Source organism: Nomascus leucogenys, unplaced genomic scaffold (assembly GCF_006542625.1).
Source record: "Nomascus leucogenys isolate Asia unplaced genomic scaffold, Asia_NLE_v1 000801F_88591_qpd_obj, whole genome shotgun sequence".
In the NCBI taxonomy this organism is placed as follows: domain Eukaryota; kingdom Metazoa; phylum Chordata; class Mammalia; order Primates; family Hylobatidae; genus Nomascus; species Nomascus leucogenys.
Genome location: NW_022096875.1, coordinates 48,333 through 72,156, shown reverse-complemented (window position 1 = coordinate 72,156; position 23,824 = coordinate 48,333). Strand labels below are relative to the sequence as shown.

General features: G+C 41.5%; 1 pseudogene; it reads right to left on the bottom strand.

The window, feature by feature from the left end:
* Positions 1–293: 293 nt before the first annotated feature.
* On the bottom strand, positions 294–2,464 carry LOC100587607 (annotated as a pseudogene).
* Between the last annotated feature and the right edge of the window lie 21,360 nt (positions 2,465–23,824).

Genomic DNA, 23,824 nt, shown 5'->3' with positions numbered 1-23,824 from the left:
CTCTGGAGCCACTGGAATGGCTTGTTCCTGGGCATGCAATAAGCCCAGACAGCTTCAGCCTTGCAGGAAACTACGCGCATCTGGCAGCAGTAGCAGAGGGCCCATGGAAAGTTGGAGGTGAAAACCAGATGCTGTGAAAATATTTATTAGGCAAAACTGCATATTAAAGTGCTTTAAAATGCAGCAGGAGGAGAGGTGAAGACACAAACGACAAGTGCGTAGCCACACATGGCTGTCAGAAACACAGTAAAGAATCCACACTGCTTCCCCCCTTTACCTAGAAAAGGAGAGTTCTAGGCCACCTCCTCCTCAGCACACTCCTCAAACTCCTCCTCCTCCTCGGCCGTGGCATCCTGATGTTGCTGATATTCACGACACCAGGTCGTTCATGTTGCTCTCGGCCTCGGTGAATTCCATCTCATCCATGCCCTCGCCCGTGTACCAGTGGAGAAAGGCCTTGGGCCTGAACATTGCTGTAAACTGCTCTGAGAACGCTTGAAGAGTTCCTGGATGGCCGTATTATTCCCAATGAAGGTGGCCGACATTTTTAGCCCCCGGGGTGGGATGTCACAGACGGCTGTTTTTACATTGTTGGGGAGCCAGTCAGCAAAGTAGCTGCTGTTCTTGTCTTGAATGTTGAACATTTGTTCATCCACCTCCCTCATGGGCATGCGACCCCTGGAAAATGGCAGCCCCGTTAGGTAGCGGCCATGGCGTGGGTCACAAGCGGCCATCATATTCTTAGCATCAAACATCTGCTGGGTAAGCTCAGCCACAGTCAAGGCCCGGTACTGGCTGGCTGCCCCGGCTGGTCAGTGGGGCAAAGCCAGGCATGAAGAAATGCAGCCGGGGAAACGGGACCATGTTCACGGCCAGCTTCCGCAGGCAGCATTCAGCTGGCCGGGGAAGCGCAGGCACGTGGTGACCCCCACTCATGGTAGCAGACACCAGGTGGTTCAGGTCACCGTAGGTGGGTGTGGGCAAGTTTTAGGGTCCTGGAACATATGTCATATAGCGCTTCGTTATCTATGCAGAAGGTCTCGTCCGCATTTTCTATGAGCTGGTGGACTGAGGGGTGCGTTGTAGGGCTCCACCACGGTGTCTGACACCATGGGCGAGGGCAGGATGCTGAATGTGTTTTATGATTCCTGTCTGGGTACTCCTCCCGGATCTTACTGAGCAGAAGGGTACCCATCCCAGACCCAGTCCCCCACCCAAGGAGTGGGGTCAGCTGGAAACCCTGCAGGCAGTCACAGCTCTCAGCCTCCTTTCTGGCAACGTCCATCACTGACTCCATCAGCTCCGCGCCTTCTGTGTAGTGTCCCTTGGCCCAGTTGTTTCCGCCCCACACCGACCTGTAAGACAGTACAGCCAGTCACTCGATGGCCAGGTGTACGGTCATCAGTTGGCACCATAATGCAGAAAGCGCCAGTGTCACGTGTGAGGTGGAAGCACCATCCGCCCTGCAGTGGAGCAAATAAACCCCCCCCCAGTTACACACAGGCAGCTTCCCCTGTTAGGAATTAAGCAGGAGTCAACCTGAACGGGCTAACAGAACCTCCGCTGGCAGGCCGGCTTCCCTGCCATTTTTCAGGGAAGGCAGTAGCCACGGTCCCCAGCTCAGCTCAGCTCCCTGCAGGGAGTTTACATCAGCAAGCTCCTCACCTTGAGGAGACACCCGGGCCCTCCTCCCAAAGCCCGTTTAGCAGAAGCAGATCGAGTAACTCGACTGAGAGGAATAGGAGGGTGTTCAGGGGCCCTGGCTCCACAGTTCCCACAAGGATGACCCTTGGGGCACTCGTGGATTTTAGCTGCCCTGACCCCAGTCCTCCCCCGCAGCTCCACCGAAGATGAGATTGTCCGGCCTGAAAGATCTGCCCGAAGGCCCTGAGCGCACAGAGTCCATGGTTCTGGCTCCAGATCCACGAGCACAGCCGCGGGGCACGTACCTGCCCCTGAGAGGGCGGGAGCGCATTAGCAGGGGAGGGCCGCGTTCCCAGGAGGGTGGTGGGGGAAGGACGGGGTCTCATCCGTGGCCTCGTTGTAGTACACGTCGATGCGCTCCCAGCTGCAGGTGCTGTCCCCGTGGTAGGTGCCAGCGGACTCAATGGCATGTTCATCAGAAATCACCCTCCGTAACTGCAAGAGATGGGAGGGGGCCGGAGGGCCAGGGCTGAAGTCACGGAGGCGCCCCAGCCCCTCTCCACCCCACCCTCATATCCGCACCCCCATCCCTAGGCCACCGTGTCCCTGGGGTCCACCCCGGCCGCCTCGCCAGCACCCAGTTCCACCACGTCCCCGGCAGGGAGCCCAGGGTCCGCAATGCAGGGGCACTGCCCCGCCACTGCCAACATCTTCCCTGGCACCAGGTAGGCCCGGGCTGGGCCCTCAGAGCCCCGGTCCCAACCTTGACGCCAATCTGGTTCCCGCACTGCCCAGCCTGCGTGAGCACAATCTCCCTCATGGCCAAGGCGGGATTAGGGCGGCAGGAGAAACGCGAGGAGGAGCAGATGCACAGCGACCCAATCCACCTCCGCCAACGCTTAAATAGCCCCGTGCCCCACTCACTCAGCCTCGGATTGGGCTCCCAGAATAAGCAACAGCTTTGCTTCCACACAGGTGCACCCGCCTGTGAATCCCCTGGCGTTGAGCGTCTGTTGGAGAGCTCAGGTGTCCTTGCTGTGGTCCTTTCCAAGTTGGGGAAAGCTGCTCAGCTGGAAAACTTCCTCCCGTCTTTAGTGAGACTAGATCCCTAGCTGAGCTGCAACTGAATTTTCCTCCCATGTGGGAGGGGAAGACTCTTGTTTCCATATTCACAGAGTGCAACTGAATTTTCCTCCCATGTGGGAGGGGAAGACTCTTGTTCCCATATCACAGAGTGCCTTGCACTGTCCAGATTGATGACATTTGTGTAATGGATGAGTCCTTTCATCTATTAGGAGATCTGTGGTTAGGAAAGGCCTTCCATATGTTAACTCAACAGGACTTAAATTATAAGTTTTACTTTGGAGCAGTTCTAACCCGCAGTAAGCTATGGGTGTTAGAGATAGTCAGGCTCTGATTTAGATAGAGTCTTCTTTAGAGTAGGATTAGCCCTTTCACCTTTCCCGAGGACTGCGGTCTCCAGCAGAGTGAAGCTGATATTGGATTCTTAAAGCTGAGGATACGTGATGGGTTACGCTGCTGTGGAAGATGGGCCATTGTCACTCTGCAGGCTTTTAGATTACCCAGATGAGGAGTTATTTCTTCTAATAAACATTTTTCAGATGGGGTGGGGAAATGCCTCAATCTAACCAGTGACGGTATCAGTAAGAATTAGCAAATATTTGAATCTCCTGCAGAAAGGCATCGGGGTAAATTAGAGTTGCCAGTTCTCACCTGGATAGGTTCCTCAATTTTTGGACAGGTTTAACTGGAGAAGGAGAAAATTGCTGGCCATTTGGGTCATGTCAGGCACTGAGCTCACAGTGCTGGAGTCACTTGTTTTAGTGTCTTGAAAAGATTTACCCCTATAAACAAATGAGACATTAACAGAAACAAAGAAACCCTTCTGGGGTGAAAAGAATCATGAAAGTGCTGGAGTTATATTCCTATGATTGGTACTCGGCATTAGTAATTTATTACCATCATTCAGCCAGTCAGAGGGGCCCTGGACTGAAATGAATCCCTGGCCCATTTTTGTTCTTCTTCAGAGTGTTCTGGCCCAGTTCTACATATGCTGACCAGCACGCCCATAAGCTTCATTGGCCCTTTCAGTGCAGGGGCCTTGGCTGCGGCATCTACAAGGGCATTTCCTTTTAACACAGTCAGTCTCTCTTTTGATGTCCTCTGCAATTAATTATAGTCACTTTTTGGCAGCAAAGCAGCATTCTAACAAGCTCAAAATCTGAATGATGTATGGAAAAAGCTCTTGGGGTGTCACTTTTTGGCAGCAAAAGCAGCATTCTAACAAGCTCAAAATCTGAATGATGTATGGAAAAGCTCTTGGGTGTCAGGAGTCCCTACCCATTCCAAATTGCGGCATAAGCATGAAGCACTAAAAAATCTTACTTGGAATCAGTGTAATGTTAACTTTTAAATCCTTTCCCAACTGCAGGGGCCTAGTAAGTTCAATTAACTCAGTTTTTTGAGCTGAGGTTGAGGCCAGCAAGGCTTGTGCCTTGATTCTCTTGTACTGACTAATAATAGCATATCTAGCCCTCCTGTTTTCCTGATGCATAAAACAACTCGCATCTGTTAACCACTGTTCCTTGGATGGTCAAGGGCTCATCTCTCCTAAGGCTGGCCTGCTAGAATACATTTGTTTCATAACCTGTGACATGCTTTGGCTGTGTCCCCAGTCAAATCTTATCTTGAATTGTAGCTCCCCTAATTCCCATATATCGTGGAGGGACCAGTGGAGGTAATCGAGTCAGGGGATGGGTTCTTTCCCATGCTGTTCTCGTGACAGTGAATAAGCCTCATGAGATCTGATGGTTTGCTTATTTATTTTTGAGACAGAGTCTTGCTCTGTTGCTCAGGCTGGAGTACAATGGTGCGATCTTGGCTCACTGCAACTTCTGACTCTTGGGTTCAAGCGATTCTCCTGTCTCAGCTTCCCCAGTAGCTGGGATTACAGGCGCCCACCACCATGCTGTCTAATTTTTGTATTTTTAGCATAGACGGGTTTTCACCATGTTGGCCAGGCTGGCCCTCGATCTCCTCACCTCAGGTCATCCACTGCCTTGGACTCCACAGTGCTGGGATTACAGCTGATGGTTTTATAAAGGGGAGTTTCCCTACACAAGCTCTTTTGCCTGCTGCCATGTAGAGATGTGACTTTGCTCCTCATTTGCCTTCTGCATGAGCGTGAGGCCTCCCTGACCATGTGCAACTGTGAGTCAATTAAGCCTCTTTTCTTTTATAAATTACCCAGCCTCAGATATATATGTCTTTATTAGCCGCATGAGAACAGACTAATACAACCTGCATGCCAGAAAGGCTGGGATCACCTGTGGACTCTGGCCGATAAGTAGCTGGGTTTATGGTTTGGCAGGCTTTAAGGGTTATGTCTGGCAGTGTCTAACAATGAGGCCTGACACTTTCATAAATATTCTCCTATTATCCACTGGTGGCCTCTAGCTTCTAGGACCACCTTCCCTTGGTGTGGGGTCAAAAACCTGTAGGTGCTGTTCTAATGTTAGTTTATTAGCTTTGCCTACTAGAAAAGTGGTAGCAGCAATAGCTCTAAGACATCAAGGCCACCCTGAGGCCACCTGGTTTATCTGCTTAGAAAATTAGGCTACTGGCCTTGGAATGTTCCCCAGTTTTGGGGACAAGGTTACCTAAGGCCTATGCCTTGCTTTTTTGGCCGCATAAAGAAAAAATGGTTCATCCAACTTGGGGACTCCCACAGCTGCAGCAGAGCCCAATTTCTCCTTGAGAGTATTGAAGGTTTGCTTGCAGTTCTAATTACATTCTAGGAGCTCTAAATCTTTCCCTTTAGTGTATCATATAAAGGCTTGGCTACATGTCCAAATGTGGGCACCCATAAGCAGCAGTACCCAGCCATCTCCTAAAAAAAGCCCACAGTCATTTGTTGGACTGGGACCCTTGGGTGACTAAATAACTTTTTTATCTTCTAGGGATGTTGATCAGTTCCAGAGGTTAAGACAGATTCCAAATATTTAAGTCTTTGAGTCAAAATCTGAGCCCTGTATGGTGATACCTGTATCTGCAAGTTCCCAGGAAATTTACCAACTTAACAGTATTATTATTTGAGTCTTCTTTAGTTGGGCTAGCAATGCGCAAGTCACTACATACTGAATAATTGTGTCCCTTTCCAATTGTAGATTTCTTAAATCCTTAGCTAGAGCATTTTCAAATAAGTGGGGGCTATCCCAGAACCCTTCAGAGATGACTGTCCAGGTTAGTTTTGAGGCTGAATCCATATCTGGATCAGTCCATTCAAAGGCAAACATATTATGAATCTGGATGCATTGAGATGCAGAAAAATGCATCTTCGGATTTAAGAATGTAAACCAGCTTGCATCCCTGGGACTTGGTGAGTTTTGGGGATAATGAGGTGTAATGGAGACAACTGCGTTTCTTAATGCTCTAAGGGTTCTGAGAAATCTGTACTTGCCATCAGGCTTTTATCTGTACATGCGAGTATTGTAAGGAGACTCTCACGGCCTTCATAACTCATATGGCAAGAATTTGGCAATAAGGGGTTGAATTTCCCCTCATGCTTCTTGCCTTAAAATGTATTGTCTGTTCTGAGGGTGAGGAGCACTTGGCTGAAGTTGGATTTGAATGGGGGAGGTGTTTAGTGCATTTCCCAGAGCCTGTGTGGCCATACCTCAAGATTTACTTGAGACAACACCTCAGGTGATAAATGTGACAGCTCATTCTTAACTTATTTTTTTCCCCTGAGGGATCAGGAACAAAGGTAACACTTTCTATGCTTTATGATCTGTGAAGGTGACCATGACTTGGTCTCCTGAGTCCATAAACCTCTCCTCAGTAAGAGGTCAGGCATTCAGACAGCACTAAAAAGGCAGGTGAGAAGCCCAGAGGCCCTGGAGGACAACTTAGAAGATCCGAAAAGCAGTGTTTTGGGGCTTGTCCGTCATGAGAAGACAGGAGCCCATTGTATTGAATCAGGACAGAGTCATCTGCTCCCACACCTAATACGAAGTTAATACTCCTACCTGCCACTTCAAGAGTCACCTGAGGCTCCTCCATCTCTCAATAGCTAATAGTCCAATGGGAGCGGAGGCAGGAAGTATCAGGCCCTCCCACTTTTGAGTCTGCTGGGCTCTGATAATGGCTCCATTGGAAGCACAGTGCATCTCCTTTGGCAGTGGCCGACCTTCTTACAGAAGGCACATTGATTTATATCCAAGGCACACTGGTCCAGAGGCACAGACTGGGACTTTCACCTTCTCACTTCCTCTGTGAGGGCTGGGGTTAAGGGCTGCCTCTGAAGTGGTGGAGAGCACAAGGCTGCAGCTAGAAGCTGGGCCTCTTGGGAGATTTGGTTTATTTTATGTTTTCTCTGCCCTATTCCTGTGATGGAAAACTGCAAAATCCAAATCTAAAATCTGATCCATGGGAGTCTGGAAGCTTAAGGCTGCTTTTGGCAGCTTCCTGCAGATATCAGAAGCAGGCTTGGCTATAAAGTAAACTCCTAGCAATGCCTGTCCCTTCTTGGAGTCAGGGTTAGTGTTAGTGTATTTTCTCAAGGTCTAAATTATCCACCCTTGTAATAAGGCTAGGTTTTCATCTTTTCCGAGTAATTTCCCAGATTTTATAAAAATTAAAAAGCTTTATCACACTTTTTTATTCCTTCAAGGAGTCAAATTATCATAATTTTTTCTCTCTATATCCCACTTTCTTCCTAATTCATTTGTCTTTTCTAGATTCTAGTTCTCTTTGGGTCCTAGTCAGGCACTGCTGTGCCTCCTACTTGATAGACGTCATGTCCTTGGTTGCAGGCTGCCACCCTATTAGCATGTGCTCTAGCCACTCACATAACACACTGCTTTTCTTTTTTCCTTTTCTTATTATACTTTAAGTTTAGGGTACATGTGACAACGTGCAGGTTTGTTACATATGTATACATGTGGTCATGTTGGTGTGCTGCACCCATCAACTCGTCATTTAGCACTAGGTATATCTCCTAATGCTATCCCTCCCCCCTCTTCTCACCCCATAACAGGCCCTAGTGTGTGATGTTACCCTTCCTGTGTCCATGTGTTCTCATTGTTCAATTCCCACCTATGAGTGAGAACATGCTGTGGTTTTTTTTTTGTCCTTAGCGATAGTTGGCTGAGAATGATGGTTTCCAGCTTCATCCATGTCCCTACAAATGACATGAACTCATCATTTTTTATGGCTGCATAGTATTCCATGGTGTATATGTGCCATATTTTCTTAATCCAGTCTATCATTGATGGACACTTGGGTTGGTTCCAAGTCTTTGCTATTGTGAATAGTACTGCAATAAACATATGTGTGCATGTGTCTTTATAGCAGCATGATTTATAGTCCTTTGGGTATATACCCAGTAATGGGATGGCTGGGTCAAATGGTATTTCTAGTTTCTAGATCCCTGAAGAATCACGACACTGACTTCCACAATGTTGACTAGTTTTACACTCCACCCAATAGTGTAAAGTGTTCCTGTTTCTCACATCCCTCCAGCACCTGTTGTTTTTTTTTTTAATGGCTAAATCCTCCAGACTGCTGACTATAATGAATGAATCACATTCTAATAACTGGTGTAGGATGGTATCTTCATTGGTCGGTTTTGTGATTTGGCCAATTCTTTTCCTGATGGCCCAGGTGAATGATGACGATTTTTTTTCAATGTGTGTTTCCTGTTTAGCTGATGCATGATATGAACATGTGGTGCCATTGTCTTCTTTTGAGAAGTGTCTGTTCATATCCTTCGCCCACTTTTTGATAGAGTCATTTGTTTTTTTCTTGCAAATTTATTTGAGTTCATTGTAGATTCTGGATATTAGCCCTTTGTCAGATGAGTAGGTTGCAAAAATTTTCTCCCATTCTGTAGGTTGCCTGTTCACTCTGATGGTAGTTTCTTTTGCTGTGCAGAAGCTCTTTAGTTTAATTAGATCCCATTTGTCAATTTTGGCTTTTGTTGCCATTGCTTTTTGTGTTTTAGACATGAAGTCCTTGCCCATGCCTATGTCCTGAATGGTATTGCCTTGGTTTTCTTCTAGGGTTTTTACGGTTTTAGGTCTAACATTTAAGTCTTTAATCCATATTGGATTAATTTTTGTATAAGGTGTAAGGAAGGGATCCAATTTCAGCTTTCTACATATGGCTAGCTAGTTTTCCCAGCACCATTTATTAAATAGGGAATCCTTTCCCCATTTCTTGTTTTTTGTCAGATTTGTCAAAGATCATATAGTTGTAGATATGCAGCATTATTTCTGATGGCTCTGTTCTGTTCCATTGGTCTATATCACTGTTTTGGTACCAGTACCATTCTGTTTTGGTTACTGTAGCCTTGTAGTATAGTTTGAAGTCAGGTAGCGTGATGCCTACAGCTTTGTTCTTTTGGCTTAGAATTGACTTGACAATGCAGGCTCTTTTTTGGTTCCATATGAACTTTAAAGTAGTTTTTTCCAATTCTGTGAAGAAAGTAATTGATAGCTTGATGGAGATGGCATTAAGTCTGTAAATTACCTTGGGCAGTATGGTCATTTTGACAATATTGATTCTTCCTACCCATGAGCATGGAATTTCTTCCATTTGTTTGTATCCTCTTTTATTTCATTGAGCATTGGTTTGTAGTTCTCCTTGAAGAGGTCCTTCACATCCCTTGTAAGTTGTATTCCTAGGTATTTTATCAACCAAAAAAAGTCCAGGACCAGATGGATTCACAGCTGAATTCTACCAGAGGTACAAGGAGGAGCTGGTACCATTCCTTCTGAAACTATTCCAATCAATAGAAAAAGAAGGAACCCTCCCTAACTCATTTTATGAGGCCAGCATTATCCTGATACCAAAGCCTGGCAGAGACACAACAAAAAAAAGAATTTTAGACCAATATCCCTGATGAACATCAATGCAAAAATCCTCAGTAAAATACTGGCAAACCAAATCCAGCAGCACATCAAAAAGCTTATCCACCATGATCAAGTGGGCTTCATTCCTGGGATGCAAGGTTGGCTCAACATATGCAAATCAATAAATGTAATCCAGCATATAAACAGAACCAATGACAAAAACCACATGATTATCTCAATAGATACAGAAAAGGCCTTTGACAAAATTCAACAACCCTTCATGCTAAAAACTCTCAATAAATTAGACATTGATGGGACGTATCTCAAAATAGTAAGAGCTATCTATGACAAACTCACAGCTAATATCATACTGAATTGGCAAAAACTGGAAGCATTCCCTTTGAAAACTGGCACAAGACAGGGATGCTGTCTCTCACCGCTTCTATTCAACATAGTGTTGGAAGTTCTGGCCAGGGCAATCAGGCAGGAGAAGGAAATAAAGGGTATTCAATTAGGAAAAGAGGAATTCAAATTGTCCCTGTTTGCAGATGACATGATTGTATATCTAGAAAACCCCATCGTCTCAGCCCAAAATCTCCTTAAGCTGATAAGCAACTTCAGCAAAGTCTCAGGATACAAAATCAATGTGCAAATATCACAAGCATTCTTGTACACCAATAACAGACAAACAGAGAGCCAAATCATGAGTGAACTCCCATTCACAATTGCTTCAAAGAGAATAACACACTGCTTTTCTACCATGCAGCAGGTAAACATAAATATATGCAAATCTTGCCTGGTCAGATCATACATCAAGGTTAGCCTCTTAAATTTGTCTATGAATTTTCCTGGCACCTCTGAAAATTGTTTTAGTTTTTCCTTGCATATTGCTAATTCAGACATAGAAAAGGGTACATATACCTATATAGTATCCCTATTATCATTTGTCACTTCCCAGAGAGGGTAAACATTCAACTTTGCCATCTGATAAGAGGCCCCACTGCATGTTGTTCTGGTGAAGCTCGGGTGTTTCGAGAGTGGGGTATGTATGTAAGACAGGACTCGAAGGGCAGGGAGAAGATGATGACCAGACACTAGATAACCCTGGAAAACTAGAAGTTAATAACATGTTGCACACCTCACCAGAACTGGAAGGAGTCTGACTGTGTTCTTATGGGGTGCTCGGACTGGCAGGGGGAGTTCAGCGCCAGCTAAGAAAAGCCTAATATTAAGAGGCACTTGCATTAAAAGGGTAATCAATTACGTGCCGTCCCTATTTTGTCTTTTCCTCCATCAAACATATAGAAGCCCATTTTAATTTTTATCCTGATCAAGCATCAGAGAAGCCTATATGTAAAGTATTTCCTTCCATTTAGTTTCTCTCTATAAAACAAATTAAGGTGCAAAAAAAGGAGTCAGACTGAACAGGGGAAATGGGAAGGCTGTAACTTATATATTGTAATGTATTAGTCCATTTTCACACTGCTATGACAAAACTGACAAAACTCTTTCAGGAAAAAAGTGACATGCTGGGTTTAGAAAGTAGGGTCGAGCTGCCCTATACCAGCTCATCAAAGATGACCTTATGGTTAAGAAATGAGAGAAAACTGTTAAGAAAAAGTCTCACGTTCTCCATCTTGAGGCTAATTGTTTGCAGAGGGTTTCCTGGGGCAGCCTCCAGGCTACTACAAAACAGAGGTGGTGAGCAGAAAGGTGACAAGATGCAGAGCACTCAGGTGAGGGACAGAGAGCACAAGGTGGACAGTCCAAAAAGAGAAAGTGGTAAACATCTTGTTTAGCCAAATCCATTCCTCTCAATATTCCTGAGGGCCCCTAACCCTGTGAGCTTGGCCCCTAATCTGAGTATGATGCCCCTGGGCCTCTAACTTTTGGGGCTGAGTCTCTCACCCTAACATTGTGCCCTAGAGCCTCTCACTTAAGTAGTAGTGGATAATCATTCTTGCCCACCAGAATGGCTTCACAACTCTAAAAGACGGCCCACTTGCCAGGTGTCAGCTGATTGATTCTGTGTGGATTGTTTTCCTTGGAGTGGGAGTCTTGTCAGGGTGTCCATTCAAGGTGTTGCTGAAAGATGTTGCTGGAAAAGAGGGTCCTGATACAGACCACAAAGTAGGATTCTTAGATCTTGTGCAGGAAAAAATGTGAGGTGGTCAGAGAGCACAGTGAAAGAAGCAAGTTTACTAGAAATGACTCCATTAGAGTTGGACATCCTCAGAAAACAAGAGCAGGGATGCATTGTCTTTTGTTAGTGTCTCTGCTTATAAGTAACTATAAAGAGAAAGAGTTATAATTAAACTTGGAAGGTGCAGATGTACTCACTAAAGTCGGGGCTATTGGTTTTAACAATGACCATTAACCCGTTGACCTAAGCTAGCTCATTAATATTATCCTTACAAAAAAAGTGCTGTCCTCCTAAGACATTTATACATTTTTCAGGCTTAGTGGAAAATGTCTTGTATGGCCACAAATATTCTGCAATTGTAATTTGTGGCCAGCTAAAAAATGTGGCTATTTTCAGACCATGAGTATTAATCTTCTAGATGCCTTGTGAGTACCTAGCTACTCATATTAAGATAGAGTATTCTAGTCAAGTTTATTAAACTAGAAGCTTGGTAACCATGAGTTCCTCTAACACAACAAGTCTACTCCTCAAGGAGAAAATTTATTTCTCAGGAATTTTGTGCATTTTGTTTGATGGAATTTGGTATGTTTACTAAAACGGCAGAAAAGAGTGAAATTAGTCCTCAAAGATTTCTCAAGATTGGATATAAAGTAAACAAAATGATTATAGGTACTATGCAAGTTGATACAGTTGATATTCAAAAGAAATTTTGTTTGAAACACAATGAGATTTTTATTTTTACTTATTTATTATTATTATTATTTTGAGACAGAGTCTTCTCTGTTGCCCAGGCTGGAGTGTAGTGCACCATCTTGGCTCACTGAAACCTCTGCCTCCCAGGTTCAAGCAATTCTCCTGCCTCAGCTTCCCAAGTAGCTGCATTACAGGCATGCATCACACACCCAGCTAATTTTTGTATCTTTAGTAGAGATGGGGTTTCACTCTGTTGGCTGGGCTGGTCTCAAACCCCTGACAACAAGCGATCTGCCCACCTTGGCCTCCCAAATTGCTGGATTACAGGCATGAAAAGAGGCTGTCACTAAACAGGCATAGCTGATCTTATCATGTAGGGCTGTTAAATACCACATTTCAACTTCTAGTCATAATGATGGAGAGGTTATTGCTATAAACTAAACTAAAAATAAATAAACTAAAAATAAATTTCTAAGCCCCTATTGACTAAACGGACACCTCTTCTTGGATAAGGATGTTCCAAAGTTAACCTGAAAAGCTAGCTCAAGCCATGGGTCACACATGCCTCATTATACTCTCCTCCCTTTGGTTTTAATTTTAATTTCAATTTTTAATTTATTTTTGTGGGTACATTGTTGGTGTATATATTTGACATACTTTGATATTGGCATGCAGTGAGTAATGCATAATAAAACATGTGGTATCCATCCCCTCAAGCATTTGTAGCTTGTGTTATAAACAATCCAATTATACTCTTTTAGTTTTTAAAAATGTAGAGTTAAATTATTTTTGACTATAATCACCTTGTTGTGCTATCAAATACTGTCTTATTCATTCTTTCTAACAATTTTCTGTACCAACTTAGCACCCCCACTTTCCCTCTGTTCCCTCACTGCCCTTCCCAGCCTCTGGTAACCATCCTTATACTCTCTATCTCTATGACACCAATTGTTTCAAATTTTAGCACCCACAAATAAGTGAGAATATGTGACATTTGTCTTTCTGTGCCTGACTTATTTCACTTAACATAAAGACTTTCAGTTCCATTTATGTTATTGCAAATGGCAGACTCTCATTCTTTCTTAGAGCTGAATAGTAATCCATTGTGTATATGTACCACATTTTCTCTATCCAGTCAGCTGTTGAGGGAAATTTAACTTCCTTCCAAATCTTGGCTATTATAAACGCTGCTGTAGCAAATATGAGAGTGCCAATATGTCTTTGATTTACCCATTTTGTTTCTTTTAGGCATATACTGAGCAGTGGGATTGCTGGACCATATAGTAGCTCTATTTTCAGTTATATCAGGAACATCCAAACTGTCCTTAATTGTGCTCCCAGCAACAGTGTACAAGGGTTCCCTTCACTCCACATACTCACCAGCATTGGTTTTCGACTGACTTCTGGATAAAAGCCACCTTAACTGGGGTGAAATGATATCTCATTTTGGGTGTGATTTGCATTTCTATGATGATCAGTAATGTGGAGCACCTTTTCATTTGCCTGCTTGACATTTGTATGTCTTCTTTTCATAAATGTCTATTTAAATTTTTTGTCCACTCTTTAATTGGATTATTACATTTTTATAGAATTTTTTGAACTCAATATATTGTAGTGTATTAGTCTGTTTCAGCACTGCTATAAAAAAATACTCAAGACTGAGTTATCTATTTATTTAATGAGATGAAGTCTTGATCTGTTGCCCAGGCTGAAGTGCAGTGGTGCAGTTTCTGCTCACTGCAACCTCCGCCTCCTGGTTCAAGCAATTCTCTGCCTCAGCCTCCTGAGTAGCTGGGATTACAGGCACCTGCCACCATGCCTGGCTAATTTTTGTATTTTTAGTAGAGACAGGGTTTCACCATCTTGGCCAGGCTGGTCTTGAACTCCTGATCTCGTGATCCACCCGCCTCGGCCTCCCAAAGTGGTGAGATTACAGGCATGCGCCATCGCACCTGGCAAGACTGGGTAATTTATAAAGGAAATGGGTTTAATTTACTCACAGTTCCACATGGCTTGGCAGGCCTCAGGAAACTTACAATCATGGCAGATGGGGAAGCAGACACCTCTTACATGACAGCAGGTGAGACAGCATGTATGTGAAGCAAAGGGGGAAGGGTCCCTTATAAAACCATCAGATCTCATGAGAACTCACTCATTATCAGAAGACCAGCCTGGGGGAACCACCCCCTGATCCAATCACCTTCTACCAAGTCTCTCCCTCAAAACCTGGGGATTACAATTCAATACGAGATTTGGGTGGGGACACAAAGCCTAACCATATCATGTAGCTATTCTTTGCTTTTCAGATCGATAATTTACAAATATTTTCTCCCATTCTGTGGATTTTCTCTTCACTTTGTTTATTGTTTCCTTCACTTTAAAAAGGTTTTCTGACTTGCTGTAATCCCATTTGCCCATGTTTGTTTTGGTTGTCTGTGCTTATGGGGCATTATTTAAGAAATTTTTGCCCAAACCAATGCCCTAAAGAGTTTCCCCAATGTTTTATTGTAAAAGTGTGGTAGTTTTAAATGTTAGGTTTAAGTCTTTAATTCATTTTAATTTGATTTTTGTATGTGGCAAGAAATAGGGTTCTAGTTTTATTCTTCTGCCTATGGCTGCCAGTTGTCCCAGCCCTATTTATTACAAAAACTGTCTTATTTTTTATTGTATGTTCTTGGCAGTTTTGTTGAAAATAAGTTTAGTTTAGCTGTATGAGTTTGTTTCTAAGGTCTCTATTTCATTCCATTTGTCTTTATGTCTGTTTTTATGCTAGTGTCATGCTGTTTTAATTACTATAACTTAGTAGTATAATTTAAAACCAGGTAATGGAATTCCTCCAGTTTTGTTTTAAATACTCAGCATAGCTTTGACTATTATGGTGTTTTGTGACAGTTCCATATAAATTTCAGAATTTTTTTTTCTGTTTCTGTGAGGAATGTCTTTTTTGTTTGTTTTTTTAAGATGGCGTCTCTCTTTGTCACCTAGACTGGAGTGCAGTGATGCGATCTCGGCTCACTGCAACCTCTGCCTCCTGGGTTCAAGCAATTATCTGCCTCAGCCTCCTCAGTAGCTGGGAAGGCACCCACCACCACACCTGGCTAATTTTTTTGTATTTTATTAGAGATGGGTTTCACCAAGTTGGCCAGGCTGGTCTTGAACTCCTGACCTCATGATCCACCCACCTCAGCCTCCCAAAGTGCAGGGATTACAGGCATGAGCCACTGCCCCTGGCCTGTTACTTTGATAGAGATGGCATGAAATGTATAGATTGCTTTGGATTGTATCGACATTTTTAAAAATACTGATTCTTCCAATCTGTGAACATAAAAATATCTTTCCAATTTTTGGGTCCTCTTTCATTTCTTTTATCAGTGTTTTACAGTTTTAATTGTTGAGAACTTTTATTTCTTCGGTAAATTCCCACACATTCTGTTTTATTTGTGGCTATTGCAAATAGTGTTACATTTTTGAATTCTTTTTCAATTTGTTGACGTTGGCATATAGAAATCCTACTGATTTCTATATGTTGATTTTGTATTCTGAAAATTTACTCAAGTTATTACTTCTAATAGTTTTTTGGTGGAGGTATTAGGTCATTCTCACATTGCTATAAAAGTAATCAGTGACAAGTTAATTTATAAAGAAAATAGATTTAATTAGTTCATGGTTCTACAGGCTATACAGAAAGCATAGCACTGGCTTCTGCTTCTGGGGAAGCCTCTGACAACTGACAAGGTGAAAAATAAATCCGGTGCTTACACATCACATGGTAAGTGTGAGGGCACAGGGTAAGTGCTACACACTTGTAGATAACCAGCTCTCGTGAAAACTTACTATTGTGGGAATGGCACCAAAGGAAATGATGCTAAACTCTTCATGGAAATCCTGCCCTCATGATTCAATCACCTCCCCACTAGGCCCACTTCCAACATTGAGGATTACATTTCAATATAAGGTTTTGGTGGGAACACACACCCAAACTATATCATTTTGCCCCTGGCCATTCCAAATCTCATATCCTTCTCATATTTCAAAATACAATCATGACTTCCCAATAATTCCCAAAGTCTTAACTCATTTCAGCCTTAACTCAAAAGTCAAAAGTCTCATCTAAGACAAAGCTAGTTTATTCCTCCTATAAGCCTGTAAAATAAAAACACAAGTTAGGTACTTCCAAGATACAAATGGGGCAGAGGCATTGGGTAAATACTCCTATTCTAAAAGGAAGAAATCAGCAAAAAGAAAGTGGCCACAGGGCCCACGAAAGTCTGAAACCCAGAAGGGCAGTTATTAAATTTTAAGGCTCCAAAATTATTATTTTTGACTTTGTGTCCCATTTCCAGGGCACACTAATGCCTTGGGAAGGTTCAACCTTGTGACTTTGCATGGTTCAGCCCCCATAGCTGCTCTCATGGGCTGGCATTGTGTGCCTCTGGCTGGTATTGTGTGTCTCTGGCTTTTCCAGGTGAAAGGTGCAAGCTGTAACTAGATCTACCATTCTGGGGTCTGTAGGACAGTGATCCGCTCCTCACAGATCTACTAGGCCATGCCCCAGTGGGGGAGCCTGCATGGGTACTATCACCCCACATTTCTTTTCTCCATTGTTTTAGTAGAGGTTCTCCACGAGGGCTCCACCCCTGCAGCATGCTTCTGCCTGCACACCCTGGCTTGTCCACACATCCTTTGAAACAAAGGTGGAGGCTCCCAAGTCTCAACTCTTGTATTTTGTACACCCACAGGCCTAACACCACATGGAAGCTACCAAGGCTTATGGCTTGCACCCTCTGAAGCAGTGACTGGAGTTGTAACTGGGTCAATTTGACATACACCTGGAGCTGAAGCAATGGTCAGGATGCAGGGAGCCATGTTCCAAAGCTACCCAAGGCAGTAGGTCTTGGGCCTGATCCCAGAAACTATTGTCTTCTTTTAGGCCTCAGGGCCTGTGATGGAGGCTGCCTTTCAGATTTCTAAAGTGCCTTCAATTCCTCTTTCCCATTGTCTTGGCTATCAACACTTGCTTTTATTTCAGGTTATACAATTATCTCTAACAAGTGGTTGCTCCTTAGGCTGCTTGAGTTCCTCTCTCATAAAATCTTTTTATTTTTTAGCCACATGACTAGGCTGCAAAGTTTTCAAGCTTTTACACTGTGCTTCCCTTGTAAGTACAAGTTACAACTTATATATTTTTTTTTTGCTAGATCACGTGAGCATAGGTTGTTAGACGCAGCCAGGCAACATTTCAAATGCTTTGCTGCTTAGACATTTTTCCAACAGAAACCCTAAATCATCAATTTCAAAATCAAAGTTCCATATATCCCTAGGGCATGACAGAAATTCAGCCAACCACTTTGCTAAGACAACACGCATGACCTTTGTTTCGGTCCTAATAAGTTTCTAATTTTATCTGAGACCTCCTTAGCCTGGCCTTCACTGTCCAGATCACTATCAGCATTTTTGTCACAGCCATTCAACCAGTCTCTAAGAAAATCTCAACTTTCCCTCATTTTTCTGTCTTCCTCTGAATCCTACAAACTCTTCCAACCTCTGCCTGTTTACCCAATTACAAAGCTGATTTCACATTTACAGGTATTCTTATAACAATTTTTCACTCCTTGGTGCCAATTTTCTGTATTAAGCTATTTTTTCATCACTATAAGTGTGACACTGGATAATTTATTTTTAAAAAAGCAGGTTTAAGTAGCTCATGGCTCTACAGGCTGTAGAGAAGACACAGCACTGGCATACGCTTCTGGGGAGGCCTCTGGAAGTTTACAGTCATGGCAGAAGTTGAAGCAGAATCTTGCACATCATAAGGCAAAAAGCAGGAGCAAAAAACAGAGTGGCGAGTTGTTACACACTTCTAAATAACCAGATCTTCTAGGAATTCACTCACTATTATGAGGATAGTACCAAATGGGATGGTCCTAAGCCGTTTCTGAGTAATCCACCCCAATGGTTAAATCACCTTTCACCAAGCCCACCTCCAACATTGAGAATTACATTTAAATATGAGATTTGGGAGGGGACACACATTCAAACCCTATCAGAGGAGTCTTTATGTTTTTTCAAATATAAGATTATATCATTGGCAAAAAAAGATGATTTGACTTCTTTTCCAATGGGAATGCCTTTTATTGCTTTCTCTTGTCTGATTATTCCAGATAGGAGTACCAGAATTATGTTGAATAACAGTGGTAAAAGTGGACATTCTTGTTATCTTCCAGATTTTAGAGGAAAGGCTTTGAGTTTTTCCCCACTTAGTATGATACTAGCTGTGGGTCTGTCATATATGACTTTTATTATGTTGAGGTATGTTCATTCCATACCCAGTTTTCAAAGAGTTTTTTATAATTAAAGAATATTAAATTTTATCAAATAGTTTTTTAGCATAATTGAAATGATTATATGGATTTATATGGATTTTGTCCTTTTTTTTTTTTTTTGAGATGAAGTCTCCCTCTGTCACCCAGGCTGGAGTGCAATGGCATGATCTCAGCTCACTGCAACCTCTGCCTCCCGGGTTTAAGTGATTCTCCTGCTTCAGCCTCCCAAGTAGCTGGGATTACAGATGCCCACCACCATGCCTGGTTAATTTTTGTATTTTTAGTAGAGATGGGGTTTTGTCATGTTGGCCAGACTGGCTTCAAACACCTGAACTCAGGTGATCTGCCCACCTCAGCTTCCCAAAGTGCTGGGATTACAGGCCTGAGCCACTGTGCCCCACCCCTTCATTCTGTTTATCCGATGTATCACATTGATTGATTTGAATGTTGAACCATCCTTGCATCCCTGGGATAAATCCCACTTGGTCATTATGAATTACCTATTTATGTATTGTTTAATTGAGTTTGCTAGGTGTTTTGCAAATTTTTGCACCAATATTCTCAGATATGGGACTGTAGTTTGCTTTTTTAATGTGTCTTTGTCTGGTTTTTATATCAGGGTAATACTAGCCTCAAAGAATGAGTTTGGAAATATTCTTTCCTTCTCTATTTTTCAGTCTGGTCCTACTGACTTTTTTATTAAGGCTTTAATTTTGTTAATTGTTATTGGTCTGTTCAGGTTTTAGATTTTTTCCTAGTTCAATCTTGGTAAGCTGTGTGTGTCTAAGAATTAATTTCCTCTAGGTTTTCTAGTTTGTTGGCATACAATTGCTGATAGTAGCCACTAATGATCTTTTGATTTTCTGAAGCATTACTTGTAATGTCTCCTTTTTCACCTCTGATTTTACTAACTTGTATCTTCTCTGTTTTTTAGTTAGCCTGTCTAAATATTTGTCAATTGTTTTGCTTTTCAAAAAATGAAACTTTTTGTTTCATTAATCTTTTGCATTGTTTTCTTCATTTTAAATGTATTTACTTCCACTGTAATCTTTATTATTTCTTTTCTTCTAATTTTGAGTTTGGTTTGGCCTTTTTATTCTAGCTAATTAAGATGTATTGTTAGGTTATTTATTTGAAGCTTTTCTGTTTTTTATGTAGGCACTTACAGTTATAAATTTTCCTTTTATAATAGTACATCTTTTACTATATTCCATCGGTTTTGCTATGCTATGTTTCCATTATCATTTGTTTCAAGAAATTTTTCTGTTTTCTTATTAACTTTTTTGTCGGCCTACTAATCATTCAGGAGCATATTGTTTAATGTCCATGTGTGTATAGTTTCTGAAATTCCTTTTTTAATTGATTTCTAGTTTTATTCCCTGTAGTCAGAGAAAATGCTTGACATTACTTCAATTTTTTGCAATGTTTTTAGGCTTGTTACTTAACATATGGTCTATCCTTGAGAATAACCCATGTGCTGAGGAGAAGAATGTGTATTCTGCAACTGTTGCATGAAATTTTCTGTAAATATCTATTAGGTTCATTTGTTCTATAGTGCAGATTGTCTGATGCTTCTTTGTTGATTTTCTGTCTGGAAGGTCTATCCAGTGACTAAAGTGGGGTGTTGAAGTGTCCAGCCATTATTGTACTGAGGTCTCTTTCTTTAGCTCTTATAATATTTGCTTCATTTATCTAGGTGCTTTAGTGTTGGATGCATATATATTTTCAATTATTATATCCTCTTGATGAATTGATCTCTTTATTATTATGTAATGACCTTTTTAATCTCTTTCTATAGTCTTTTGTTGAAATCTATTTTTGTCCGGTATAAGTATAGCTATTTCTGCAAAGAACTCAAACAAATTTACAAGAAAAAAACAAACAACCCCAGTGAGTGAAGGATATGAACAGACACTTCTCAAAAGAAGACATTTATGCAGCCAACGGACACATGAAAAAATGCTCATCATCACTGGCCATCAGAGAAATGCAGATCAAAATCACAATGAGATACCATCTCACACCAGTTAGAACGGTGATCATTAAAAAGTCAGGAAACAACAGGTGCGGGAGAGGATGTGGAGAAATAGGAACAGTTTTACATTGTTGGTGGGACTGTAAACTAGTTCAGCCATTGTGGAAGACAGTGCGGCGACTCCTCAAGGATCTAGAACTAGAAACACCATTTGACCCAGCCATCCCTTTACTGGGTATATACCCAAAGGATTATAAATCAGGCTGCTATAAAAAAATAGAGGCTTTCTAAATAGATCTTCATTAATGTTGGAAGAACGAGGTTTTAAGTCTTGGTCTCAGCCAAAAGGAATTCCTTGCATACCCAGGAGGGATGAAACACTTGCATTGTTACGTTAGATATTCTTAGAGAGAAAGAGGACCATGTGTAATGGAAAATTGCTAACTTTGCCTCAGGGAGACCAGGTTGATTCACTGAGAAAGTTTGAATTGGTTTAGAAAGCATAGTTCTGAGACTTCTAGGAGAAGGAGAAAAGTTAGGGTGGGGCATAAGAAATAATGCCCAAATCAAAAAGTTAGAAAGATCTCAAATTAACAGTCTAACATCACAACTAAAAGAATTAGAGAAGCAAGAAGAATTCAACCACAAAGCTTATAGAAGACAAGAAATGACTAAAATCAGAGCAGAATTGAAAGAAATGGAGACACGAAAAACTGTTCAAAAAAATCACTTAAAGTTTTTTGAAAAAATTAATAAGATAGATAGGGTACTAGCTAGATGAATAAAGAAGAAAAGAGAGAAGATTCAAATAAACAAAATTAGAAATGATGAAGGTAATGTTACCACTGACCCCAGAGAAATAAAAATAACAACCAGCAACTACTATGAACACATCTACACACACAAACTAGAAACCCTAGAAGAGATGGATAAATTCCTGGCCAAATACACCATCTCAAGACTGAACCAGGAAGAAACTGAGTCCCTAAACAGACCAATAATGAGCTCCAAAAAATTGAATCAGTAGTAAATAGACTACCAACCAAAAAAAAAAAAAAAAAAGCCCAGGACCTGATAGATTAATAGTCAAATTTTAACAGATATACGAAGAAGAGCCAGTACCCTTCCTACTAAAACTATTTCAAGAAATAGAGGAGGAGGGACTCCTACCCAACTTGTTCTATGAGTCCAGCATCACCTGATACCAAAGCCTGGCAGTGACACAACAAAAAAAGAAAGCTTCAGGCCAGTATCCTTGATGAACATCCATTCAATAATCCACAACAAAATCCTTGCAAACTGAATCCAGCAACACATCAAAAGGCTAATTCACCACAGTGAAGTAGGCTTCTTCCCTGGAATGGAAGGTTGGTCCATCATGGACAAATCAATAAAATGTGATTCATAACATAGATAAAACTAAAGACAAGAACCATGTGATTGTCTTAATAGATGCAGAAAAGGCTTCAGTAAAATTCAGCAATGCTTCATGTTAAAAAGTCTCAATAATTGAGGTATTGAAGGAACATACCTCAAAATAATAAAGGACACCTATGACAAACTCAGAGCCAACATTATACTAAATGGGCAAAGTCTGGAAGCATTCTCCTTGAAAACCGGCACAAGACAAGGATGCCCTCTCTCACCACTCCTATTCAACACAGTATTAGAAGTCCTTGCTAGAGCAATCAGACAAGAGAAAGAAATAAAATGTATTTAAATAGAAAGAGAAGTCCAACTACCTCTGTTTGCAGACAACATAATTCTCTATCTAAACCCTATAGTTGTGACCCAAAAGCTCCTTTAGCTGATAAACAAATTCCACACAGTTTCAGGATATGAAATCAATGTACAAAATTTGCTAGCATTCCTATATACCAAGAAGAGCCAAACTAAGAGCCAAATCAGCGAGGTAATTTTATTCACAATTTCCACCATAAGAATAAAATACATAGGAATACAGCTAACCAGGGTGGTGAAAAATCTCTATAATGAAAATTACAAAACACTGCTCAAAGAAGTCAGAAAAAAACACAAACAAATGAAAAATCATTCCATGTTAATGGAGAGAAAGAAGTAATATCATTTAAATTGTTGTACTGCCCAAAGCTATATTAAACTACCAATGATATGCTTCACAAGTAGAAAAAGCTATTTAAAAATTCGCATAGAACCAAGAAAGAACCTAAGTAGCCAAGGCAATCCACAAAGCTTGAGGTATCACGTTACTTTACTTCAAACTATACTACAGCACTATGGTAACCAAAACAGCATGGTACTGGTATAAAAACAGACAAATACACCAATGGAACAGAATAGAGAGCCCAGAAATAAGACCACATACCTACAACTATCTAACCTTTGACAAAGCTGGCAAAAACAAGCAATGGGGAAAAGATTCCCTATTCAATAAATGGTGCTGGAATAACTGGCTAGCCATATGCAGAAGATTGAAGTTGGACTTCTTCCTTATACCACACAAAAAAATCAACCCAAGATGGATTAAATACTTAAATGTAAAACCCAAAACTGTAAAAGCCCTGGAAGACAACCTAGGCAATACCATCCTGGACATAGAAACAGGCAAAGATTTCATGATAAAGACACCAAAAACAATTACAACAAATGCAACTATTGACAAGTGGGATCTAATTAAAATTAAAAGCTTCTGCTCAGCAAAAGAACTTATCAATAGAGTGAACAGACAACCTATAGAATGAGAAAAAGTATTTACAAACTATGTCTCTGACAAAGCTCTAATATTCAATAAAAGGAACTTAAATTTACAAGAGAAAAACAAACAACCCTATTAAAAAGTGGCCAAAGAATTGTCTATTCATGTCCTTAGCCTACTTTTTGATGGGATTGTTTGTTTTTTTCTTGCTAATTTGTTTGAGCTCATTGTATATTCTGGATATTAGTTCTTTCTCAGATACACAGATTGTGAAGATTTTCTCCCGTTCTGTGGATTGTCTGTTTACTCTGCTGACTGTTCCTTTTGCCGTGAAAAAGCTCTTTAGTTTAATTAAATCCCACCTGTTTATCTTTGTTTTTCTTGCATTTGCTGTTGGGTTCTTGGTCATGAAATCTTTGCCTAAGCCAATGTCCAGAAGGGTTTTTTTGATGTCCTCATCTAGAATTTTTATACTTTGAGGTCCTAGATTTAAGTTCT